This window comes from Meriones unguiculatus, chromosome 3, assembly GCF_030254825.1.
Source record: "Meriones unguiculatus strain TT.TT164.6M chromosome 3, Bangor_MerUng_6.1, whole genome shotgun sequence".
NCBI lineage: Eukaryota > Metazoa > Chordata > Mammalia > Rodentia > Muridae > Meriones > Meriones unguiculatus.
Genome location: NC_083351.1, coordinates 36,647,727 through 36,657,838, shown reverse-complemented (window position 1 = coordinate 36,657,838; position 10,112 = coordinate 36,647,727). Strand labels below are relative to the sequence as shown.

General features: G+C 47.4%; 1 non-coding gene across 1 annotated transcript; it reads right to left on the bottom strand.

Annotated features, from left to right (window-relative positions):
* Positions 1-6,116: 6,116 nt before the first annotated feature.
* On the bottom strand, positions 6,117-6,223 carry LOC132653448 (U6 spliceosomal RNA). Its single transcript, XR_009591187.1, has one exon. It is a non-coding gene; the product is annotated as a U6 spliceosomal RNA (small nuclear RNA).
* Positions 6,224-10,112: the final 3,889 nt, after the last annotated feature.

Here is a 10,112-nt window from a genome sequence, read left to right as displayed (position 1 = left end):
TTTGTTCAGCTACTTTCGAGAGATAATGAGTGAGTGATCTCGGTGTCTGCAGGATCAGATAGCTCCATTATTAGGGAGATCTAGTTACTATAATATTTTCCTGTGTCTGGAGCCTCAGCCTCTGTGTATCTGTCCTAAGCGAATCTTCATTTTAATCCAAGAAGTACACACACAGAGTTGGAAAAGTCAAGCAGCAGAGAAGTCAAAGTCTTCATCTCTTCCTAGACTTTCGCCCCTCAGAATGGCCCTCCCCACGGCCACAGTCCTCTCTTTAGCTGCTTTCCCCATACTTCATGCATTGTTTCCTGATTTACCGCTTTGGAAATCATCCACTGATTTTCTATGTTTATGGAAGAGGTTAAGCACTCTTAACTGACACTTTCCAGCTTTTCCTTTCCTTTTTCTCTCATATCCTGTCACAAGTTTTGGCTTAATTGGCACCCAGGGGTGGGAGCATTCTTGTAGCTGTGTAAATACTGTTCAGTAAAAACATGAGTGAAATACCATGCCTCTCTTTGTGCTCCTATTTTTTCCCCTGAAGTGAATAATTGCTTTGATGCATTTTAAAACCCACTTTTTTTCTATTTTCTCAAATATTTCAACTACACTGTAAACCACCCATCAATATATTCCTTCCTTTTACTATTTTTCTGTGTGATGTATGCACCTCGTGTGTGTGTGTGTGTGTGTGCGTGCATGCATGTTGAAGTTGAATGTCTTCCTCAGTTACTCTCCACCGTATTTTTTTTAAGATGTGGTCTCTCACTGCCTCCAGAGCTCCAGAAATCTGCCTTTTCCTGCCCCACAGTACATGGGCACAGAGAGCCCTGGCCTTTAGGTGAGGGCTGGGATCTGAACTCAGGTCCTCCGGCTTACAGAGCAGGCACTTTGCTGACTGAGCCACCTTCTCGGCTCTGTTCCTTTTCACTTGTAAGTTTCGTCACTCATATGCCTGCACAGATTAAAAAGTCAAGTAGATATGCCGGAGTTGATAAATGAGCTAACAGAAACCTCTCCTCTCTCTCATTTCCTCAACTCCAAAAGCAGTTTCTCCATGGCTCTTTTGACTGCTCGCTTCGCTGTTTCTTCCACAGCTCTACAGAGCAGGATCAAACTATTTGTCTGTTTGCTTGTTCTCTGTTGAGCTACATGGCTTCCTGTGTATTTTGGGCATTGACCTCCTATGAGCTAAGATTTGAAAATATTTTATTCTAATCTCTAAATTTCCTTTTCATTTTGTTGATCGTGTCTTTGTTGTGTAGAAATCGTAAGTTTGATATAGCCTGCTTGAATTTTTGGCTTCTGTTATAACAGCATTTTTGGTGTCTGCGTCTGCTTAGTTTTTCGGGTCCTGGACTTCCCCTGGACAAGGAAAAGGGAACTTTCCTTTTCGTCTGCCACCATCGTGTGTGAGCATCTTCCCTAATAGGCCGCCCTCCCAACAGAGTCATGGCGTTACAGCAGTGACATCAACAGTACGGGTTGCATAACTTTTCACAGCTGAAGCGATCTTTTCGTTTTTGGATTTAGTCTTGGAGTTGGTAATCATGTGTGTTTTTAATTGCTTAGTTTAAAAAAAAAACAGCTGCTTTTCACCTACTCAATCCCTTAGCATTTGTTCATGATCTTAGGAGTTTCCACCTTTAATCTGGGCTCTTGCCTGTCTGACTTGTACATAGCTGTCACCCCAAGAGTCCCCTGTCACCAACATGGAGAGTCCCTCAAGTTCCCCCCTTGTTTCATGCCCAACTCTTGAATCTGCATCTTCATCTCTCTTGGTCTTCTCAGTTTTTGAGGGACACAGACTTAGTGACTTCCTGAGAAAAGGGGGAGTAGGAACCAGGGGAGCTGCATGGGGCGTTTGCTTCAGATGCAAGATTTAAGGGGCCACCGAAATCTCAGCCATCAGATCAATAATATTTTGTTTTATTTATTTTTTTTGAAGTATAGATTGATATGTTATCCCATGGTTCTCAGCCTTCCTAGGCGACCCTTTAATACAGTTCCTCCTGCTGTGGTGACCTCCAGCCATGAAATTACTCCATTACTACTTTGTAACTGCAGTTTTGCTACTGTTGTGAATCATAATGTAAATACCCGATATACAGGATATTAGATAGGTTATCCCCAAGGGGGTCTCGACCCACAGGTTGAGAACTGTTGTTCTATGCAAATGCTGTACTGCTGAGTTTCATCCCTAGCCCGAAGGGAACCGCATTTGAATACAGCACTTTCCAAACTCCAGCGTTAATGCAGAATACCCACGAAGAACAAAATATCAAAAATCTGAATGCTGAATATTATTACTGATATTTTCTTTTGCTGCAGCTTTCAACACAGCTCTGATAGAAAAGTAAACATTTTGAGGGCCAGTAAGATGGCTAGGGTTGAAAGGCTCCCATGCAAGCATAGCGACCTCGGTTCAGTCCTGGAACCCATAAAAAGGCAGCAGAAGAGAACTAACTCCACGGAACTACCGTCAGACTACCACATGCATTTTGGGGCATGTACATAGCCCTACCTCTATCATACGTAGCAATAATAATAATAATATTACCTTTTTAAAAGAAAGCAAATATTTTGAAATCTTGCAGGTATGAAAGCATTTTTATTCTATCCTTATACTAAGCTAGGAATTGGAGTCTAAGGAAGAATTTTCCTTCCGGGTTTTGACAGCACTGTCCTCGTCTTCTGACCCCCGTGTTGCTAGTGAGAAGTCTTCAGTCTACTTGCTGACCTTTGGATACAGCCTGCTATTGCTCTCAGGAAGCTCGCACGATCTCTTTGGCCCCATTATTCTCGGACTTCGGGAGGACACACATGCTCATTCAGGGGCTCATTCCTTCCAGAGACCAGTTTTTCCCGGCTAGGAAGTCAATGAATCTTTCTAGAATCGATTAGTAGCAGGTGTCTGTGTGTGCGCATGCACACGAGCCATCTTGCTTGTCTGGAAGTCAACAAATTTCCCCCCAAGATTTTATCCTTTTATGTATATGAGCGTTTGCCTCCAGGTATATCTGTATAGCGTGTGTGCACCTGGTGCCCGTGAGGTCTGAAGAGGACATGGATCCCCTGGAACTGAAGTTGCAGATGGTTGGGAGCCACCACGTGGGTTCTGGAAATGGAATCCGGATCCTCTGAGCCCTCTCTCCAGCCCCGTCAATGAGTCCTTTAAACAAGTTTCCGCGTCTTGCTTTTCCCTGTCTGTCTGCAGTGGTTTCTGGCCAGCCTACCTGAATGAACCCCGCAGTTTTCTTACACGCTTACACTGTCTGCACATTGTGGCTCTCATATTCTGCCCCACGAGAGTGGCCATGTGGCTAAGGGGTCAGTCCAGGGCTGCTGACCGATTTGCTTCTGTTGTTCTGAAAGTCAGAACATTGAACGCCACTTGACATTTGGCCTCTTCTTTCGTTCTCTGGAAGTTGTTCTCCAAGATCCCAGTTGGCGCAGATTGCAGCCACAGCTTCCCTTTACACACTGAAGTGGAGTTTTGGGAGACTGTGGCAGGTGTAGCATCTCATTAAAACAGTTGCCTAGGAGAATAACTATAACACTTCAAGTACTCATTGTGTGCCAACCCTGCTCAAAGTGCTTCCCGTGGCTTAGAGAATCTTCTAAACAGCTCTGTCCTGTTATTACCGTCTTCCAGGTGTGGGAACTCAGCTCCACAGAGGACAAGAGCTAGTAAACTGCAGAACCAGGTGTGGATGCGTGTTTTCTCTTAAGTCAGAACAGCAATAAACTTACAACTCCTCCACAGCTGAGAACTAGCATCACTTCAAGCAAGAAAAGGAAGGCTGGGTTGGGGGTTAGCCAAACACCTGGGCTCTAGCCTGTCACTCCTGGGAGGCAGAGTCCAGTGGAAGGAAGTTAGGTCACTGGGGGGCATACCCCAGGGAAGAGGGTTGTGGATCTCCAGCCCCTTTCACCCCCTTCTCTCCCTCCTCACTGTGAAGAAGTGACTCCCACAGACGCCACCTCAACAAGCTTCATACTCACAGCCCCCAAAGCAGCCACAGGCAGAAAGCTTTGAAACCGTGCATTGCAGTACAGTTTCTCTCTCTCTTTTTTTTTTCAATGCAGTTTATTCAGGAACCTTGAACAATCATCTGACCCTGGGGAAAGCCAGCCCACAGCTTAAATAGCCTCTGGGTAGCCAACCCAGGCGTGCCACGTGGGCAATGCAGATAGGTCCACATACATGGAAGCAAGCCAGATCCTCAGCCTTAGCCAAATGTGGAATTGTTTGTGACAGAGAGCACTCACCATCGGGAAGGTGGAAGGCGGAAACCAGCTCCATCTTTAAGGCGCGGCATTTCGCAGCTCTCTACAGTTCCCCCTTTTTGTTTTAGATGCATCAGGCAAGAGTAGAGGTCTGATCTCTGATATTAGAAATAAATTGGGACTTTGTACCCATGTTCATTTAGGTGTCATCCACCCAAAGAGCATCAGACCCGTTCGATACCTTTTTCTCAGAGGCGGGACCTGGGGCATCAACCCCAGTTTCTCTTTTAAAAGGTTGTGCCGGGTAGCTTTATGTTAGCTTGATGCCAACAGTGAAAAGGCCTCCCTAAGATCCGGCTGTCGCCATTTTCTTAATTAGTGCCTGATGGGAAAGGGCTGAGCCCATTGTGGGTGGTGCCACGCAGGTTGGTGGTTCTAGGTTCTATAAGAAACAGGCTGAGCCAGCCATGGGGAGAAAGCCAGTGAGCAGCGTCCCTCCATGGCCTCTGTATCAGCACCTGCCTCCAGGTTCCTGCCCAGCTTGAGTTCCTGTCCTGACTTCGTTCAATATGGACTATGGTGTGGAAGCGGAAGCTGAATAAACCCTTTCCTCTCCAACTTGCTTTTGGTCATGGTGGTAGAAACCCTGCTGAGGACAGTGGTTTTCTGAAGCACCAGAGAACAGTTACACAAAGACACAGGAAGAACCATCTGTTCCTTTCCAAATTATTTTCTTTTTGCTATTGAAAATGTCTTTTAGAGCCAGTGAGGTGGCTCAGGGAGTAAAACCACTTGGTGCATAAACACAATGACCTGAGTTCAGTCCCCAGATACTACAGTGGAAGGAGAGAGCTGATCTCTGAATGCTGTTCTCTGACCTCCACATACATGTTCACACAAATACACACACACACACACACACACACACACACACACGAAAGAGTACAGTTTTAAAAATGTATTTATTTTATTTTATTTTTGTTTTGTCTTGTTTTTTTAAATTTATTTTTCATATTAATTACAGTTTATTCACTTTGTATCCAGATGTAGCCACCTTCCTCATTCCCTCCCAATCCCACCCTCCCTCCCTCATCTCCACCTATGCCCCTCTCCAAGTCCACTGATAGGGGAGGTCCTCCTCCCCTTCCATCTGACCTTAGCCTATCAGGTCTCATCAGGACTGGCTGCATTGTCCTCCTCTGTGGCCTGGCAAGGCTGCTCCCCCCTCAGGGGGAGGTGATCAAAGAGCCAGCCACTGAATTCATGTCAGAGACAATCCCTGTTCCCATTACTATGGAACCCTCTTGGACACTGAGCTGCCATGGGCTGCATCTGAGCAGGGGTTCTAGGTTATCTCTATGAATGGTCCTTGGTTGGAGTATCAGTCTCAGAAAAGGCCCCTGAGCCCAGATTTTTTGGCTCTGTTGCTCTCCTTGTGGAGCTCCTGTCCTCTCCAGGTCTTACTATCTCCCCCTTCTTTCATATGATTCCCTGCACTCTGCCCAAAGTTTGGTTATGAGTGTCAGCATCTGCTTTGATACACTGCTGGGTAGAGTCCTTCAGAGGCCCTCTGTGGTAGGTTCCTGTCCTGTTTCCTGTTTTCTCCTTCTTCCAGTGTCCATCCCATTTGTCTTTCTGAGTGAGAATTGATGGTCTTACCCAGGGTCCTCCTTCTTGCTTAGCTTCTTTAGGTGTACAGATTTGTGTATGTTTATCCTATATTATATGTCTAATATCCACTTGTAAGTGAATATATACTGTGTGTGTCTTTCTGCTCCTGGGATACCTCATTCAGGATGATCTTTTCTAGATCCCACCATTTGCCTGCAAATTTCATGATTTCCTTGCTTTTAATTGCTGAGTAGTATTCCATTGTGTAAATGTACCACAAAAATATGGAATGCTTCACGAATTTGCATGTCCTCCTTGCCCAGGGGCCATGCTAATCTTCTCTGTATCGTTCCAATTTTAGCGTTTGTGCTGCCAAAGCAAGCGCTTGTCTTGTTTTTGCAGTGGTGAAGATTAAACCCAGGACCTCACGACAATAAGCAGGAGTTGCTTCGACATGTCCGCTGCAGTCTGGCGTTTGAACACATTGCTCGGTACGTCTTGTTTTTCTTTGCCAGAAGACGATGACATGCCTTCAGGAACAACAAGGAGGTGGAGGTTAATGCGGACTGCAGCAGATTAGGAAATGAAAGTCCAGGGACGGAAAATGACCTGCCAAAGACCGCTCAGCAAGCCAGCGCACTTTCCAAGCTGCACTGTCTGCAACTGCAACATTCCTTGGAGTCAGCGCTGCTCAACAGCGGAAGGTTAACCTAAAGACCAGTGGTTTGTGGGAGGTTGGTCTGTCATTGTAGAGACACTTGAGTGGATCACGGTGTGATGTCGGGCTCAGCTACTGCCGCTGAATGGAATGGAAGCCTTGAGACTCTGCATGCAAGGTGAGATGGCGCCCACACTCTCTGGTCCATGCAGAGGCTTAAATCTGACACATAGGGAGGTGAGCAAGTAATCTCACACAGGCAAGTAATCTCCTTACCCATCTCGTGTCTTCTTGGCTGGCAGAGACCAGTCCCATGCCACCTCAGTCCTTCCCAGGCAGCTCTCTTCTCGTTCCTGTTGGGAACCCGTAAGCAAGGAGGGAGATGTGGTGTGAGTTCTGGCTCCAGGCCAAATTCTTTCCAGTGTTCTGAATCGAGTTCTGTAAAATGGAAAGGGGGCTGCGCTCAGAAATGACCAGCATAGCTCCTGCACAGTGATGGCTGGAGGAAAGGTCACAAGCCAGAGGGTAAAGGAGGTGGACTGCTAAGATGTCTGGAATGGGAGGGTGTCTGTGTGCCTAAGCTGGGAGTAGTGGGACTTGACTTTGATCTTCTCTCTGTTGCTCTCTTGAAGCTCCCAGATCTTCCTGACCCCTGTCCTCAGCTTGAGTCCACAGTTTCCCCCAGCTCTCAGAGAGTCTGACAGTTGTCACTTTCAGGACAGTCTCTTAATGCCAGGAATGACTTGGCTCTTCTCTGGGAACAGACAGCTGGGTGCTGGGTGGACTAGTGACCTAGAAGCCTTACCGAAGCTCTGAGGTGTCTGAAGGCAGAGGCAAGCAGCTGGGCTGGAAGGGGAGCCTAGAGAGTGATGAGTATCTCCCCTTGCCTCAATTCTTGGGTCTACAGCATCCCAAGGTTATGGGGAGCACAGAGCTCCAGAGTTGGGGGGAATTTGTAAAGTTAGATTTTTACATGTCATTATTTTCCTTAAAAAGCCATTTCTATAACAAGCCATTTCACACATAATGTACCTTGAACACATTGCCTGCAACGTACATCCTGCCACTCCCTCTCCCCCTGCTCCCCTTTAGTGTCCTTTGTTCCCCAAGACAGTTTTGGTCCTATTTTCATATTATCTGCACATACGTGATCTTATTACTATATAAAATCTAGGACACACAAATGAAAGAGAAGATGACGTTTGTTTTCTGAGACTGACGTGACAATTCGCTTAAATTGATTCTTTCCAGTTGCATCCATTTTCCTGCAAATGACATAACTTCATCTTTTATGGCAGAAAAAAATTCCAGTGTGCCTGTGTGTGTCCATATCTGTGTATGTATGTATGCACATCACATCTTCTTTTTCCCTCTGTTGCTGGTGTGAACAATGTTTCAATAAACACTGATGCTCAGGACCTCAGAAGGGATGTTTTTGACATCCCTTTTAAGAAAGAAGTCTTAGCGGGCCCGAGGGCCTCACCCAGGGCTACCCAGCCATCTACTGCTGGGGTTGCCAACAGCGGCAGAGTTACAGGTGCTCACTGCCTGCTAAGCCAGAATGCTGGGTGAAGGGCGTCCTTATTCCCCCAGCTTCAGAGAGCAGCAAACAGAGGCTCCGCATTGTTACCCAACTTCCCCAAGCTGTGAGGCTCTAAAAGGGCAGGAGCCATTCCTGAGCCACAGCTTTAGCTGGTGATGTCAGTGAGACACTGGGTGGGAGGGCTTTGGATGCAGTTACCCTTGGCCAACCACGTTATAAAAACACCAAATGGACAATTCTAAAAACCAGTACCACATCAGGTTGTGTGCCGTTCTAAGCAGTGTGAGGAAGCTGTGCATTGGGTGTAAGCATCCGTGCTGTTTATGGCACCCCATCATCTGTCCCTCACCAGGCAGCTGAGTTACTGGACGATCTGCCACAGTGTTACAGAGCCTGTGGCTCAGTCATTGTCACTGTCGCTCCTGATGACCCCAAATGCACAGGAGTGACAGGCTGATGGTTTACACTGTCACACTTGACAGCACCTGAATCCGCCAGGAGACAGCCCCTGGGCACTTCTGCGAGGGAGCCTCTAGGTTGGGTTACCTGAGGTAGAACGAGCTGTTTTAACAGCAGGTGGCATCACCCATGGCCTGGCATCCCAGGCTGGACCCGAGAGAAAAGCGGGCCAAGCAGACTCTCACATTTTTCTGCTTCCTGATTGTAGAGCCAGTGTGACAGTGTGACAGTGTGATAGTGTGACAGTTGCCTCCGGCTCCCGGTGCCGCGACTTCTCTGTCATGATGGGCCCTGGGACTCCGAGCCGAAGTGAGTCCTTCCTTCTGTAAGTTGCCTTTTTCCAGTATTTTGTAGCAACAATGAGAAAAGCAGCTCACGCTCATGCCTGATGCTGCGACCCTTTGATACAGTTCCTCAAGCGGTGGCTTAATGCATAACTGTAATTTTGCTGCTTTTATGAATCTTCTTGCAAACATCTGATATGGGACCCCCAAAGGAGTCCCAACACACCGGTTGAGAACCACTGACCTAAGTGGAAAGGTGAAAGTGCTCATTTTCATAAGAAAAGAAAAAGTAGTGTGCTGAGCGTCCTAAGATGTACAAGGCAAGAGATGCTCCGAGAGACGACATCACATAACTGATTAGAGGGCATTACTACACCTGATCTGTTCATGATCATTGTTAATCTCCTACTGTGTCTATTTAGGAGTCAAATGATCATGTTTATATGTGTAGGAAAAGCGTATTATGTATCAGGTTTGGCACTGCCTGTGGTTTCAGGCAGCCCCACCCCCCCTGAGATTTTTGGAGCCCCTCCCCCCACAGAGAAGATGCTGGATCCATCTTCCTCTATTCTAATGTTCAAATGTCATGTGACACTAATTTAGTGAAGACTTTGGGGGCCTTGGTGAAGTGGGAACCTTGGATTCCAAGGTTCTGCTAGACGTGGCGTGTGACTCGGGATGAACATCTCCCTTTTCTCTCTGAGTGTCAGCTTCCTCCTCCTGAGGCCGGAGGTGTAGTCTTGATAGGAAGAGGGGCTGGCCACAGTGAGAACTCCTGAACACACTTTGGTCTGACCCTCAGTGGTGAAATGGGAGAAAGGCCACCAGAGGAGATTCCAGGATGAGATGAGAGCCCCGGCCTCCCAAGAGGCTGGCCGCTCCTGTTGGCTGGGCCAGCTCAAAACCTCAGCTTTCTTTGACGTGGCCCCTTGAGCCTTGTTTAGTCTGCAGAGCTGAACTTATCCTGCTGCCTCTGTCAGAGGCCATTAGTGCCCTCGTAATCCCCAGGGGCTTACAGATGGCTGCTTTCCCTAGGAATTCAGGAAGGGTGGTGGAGGTCTCGGGCCTTAGGAGCCAGCAGGGCAGCCTGGCTGAGAGCCCCTGGCCTGTAATTCCAGCTGTGTGGCTCTTGGCCTACCCGTTCCCTTTTGGAGGCCCCTGCCTAACTAGCTGTGCACAGAGAGGGTTGCCTCAGATGTTCCCAAAGGCACTGGAATTTTATGACGATGGAAGTAGGTTTCTGCCAGCTCCTCCTCCTTGGGCCTCCTCGGCCCTTCTGTCATCCGTCCCTCAATCTCTAAGCAATTTGTATTGTCTGATGGGTGTTCAC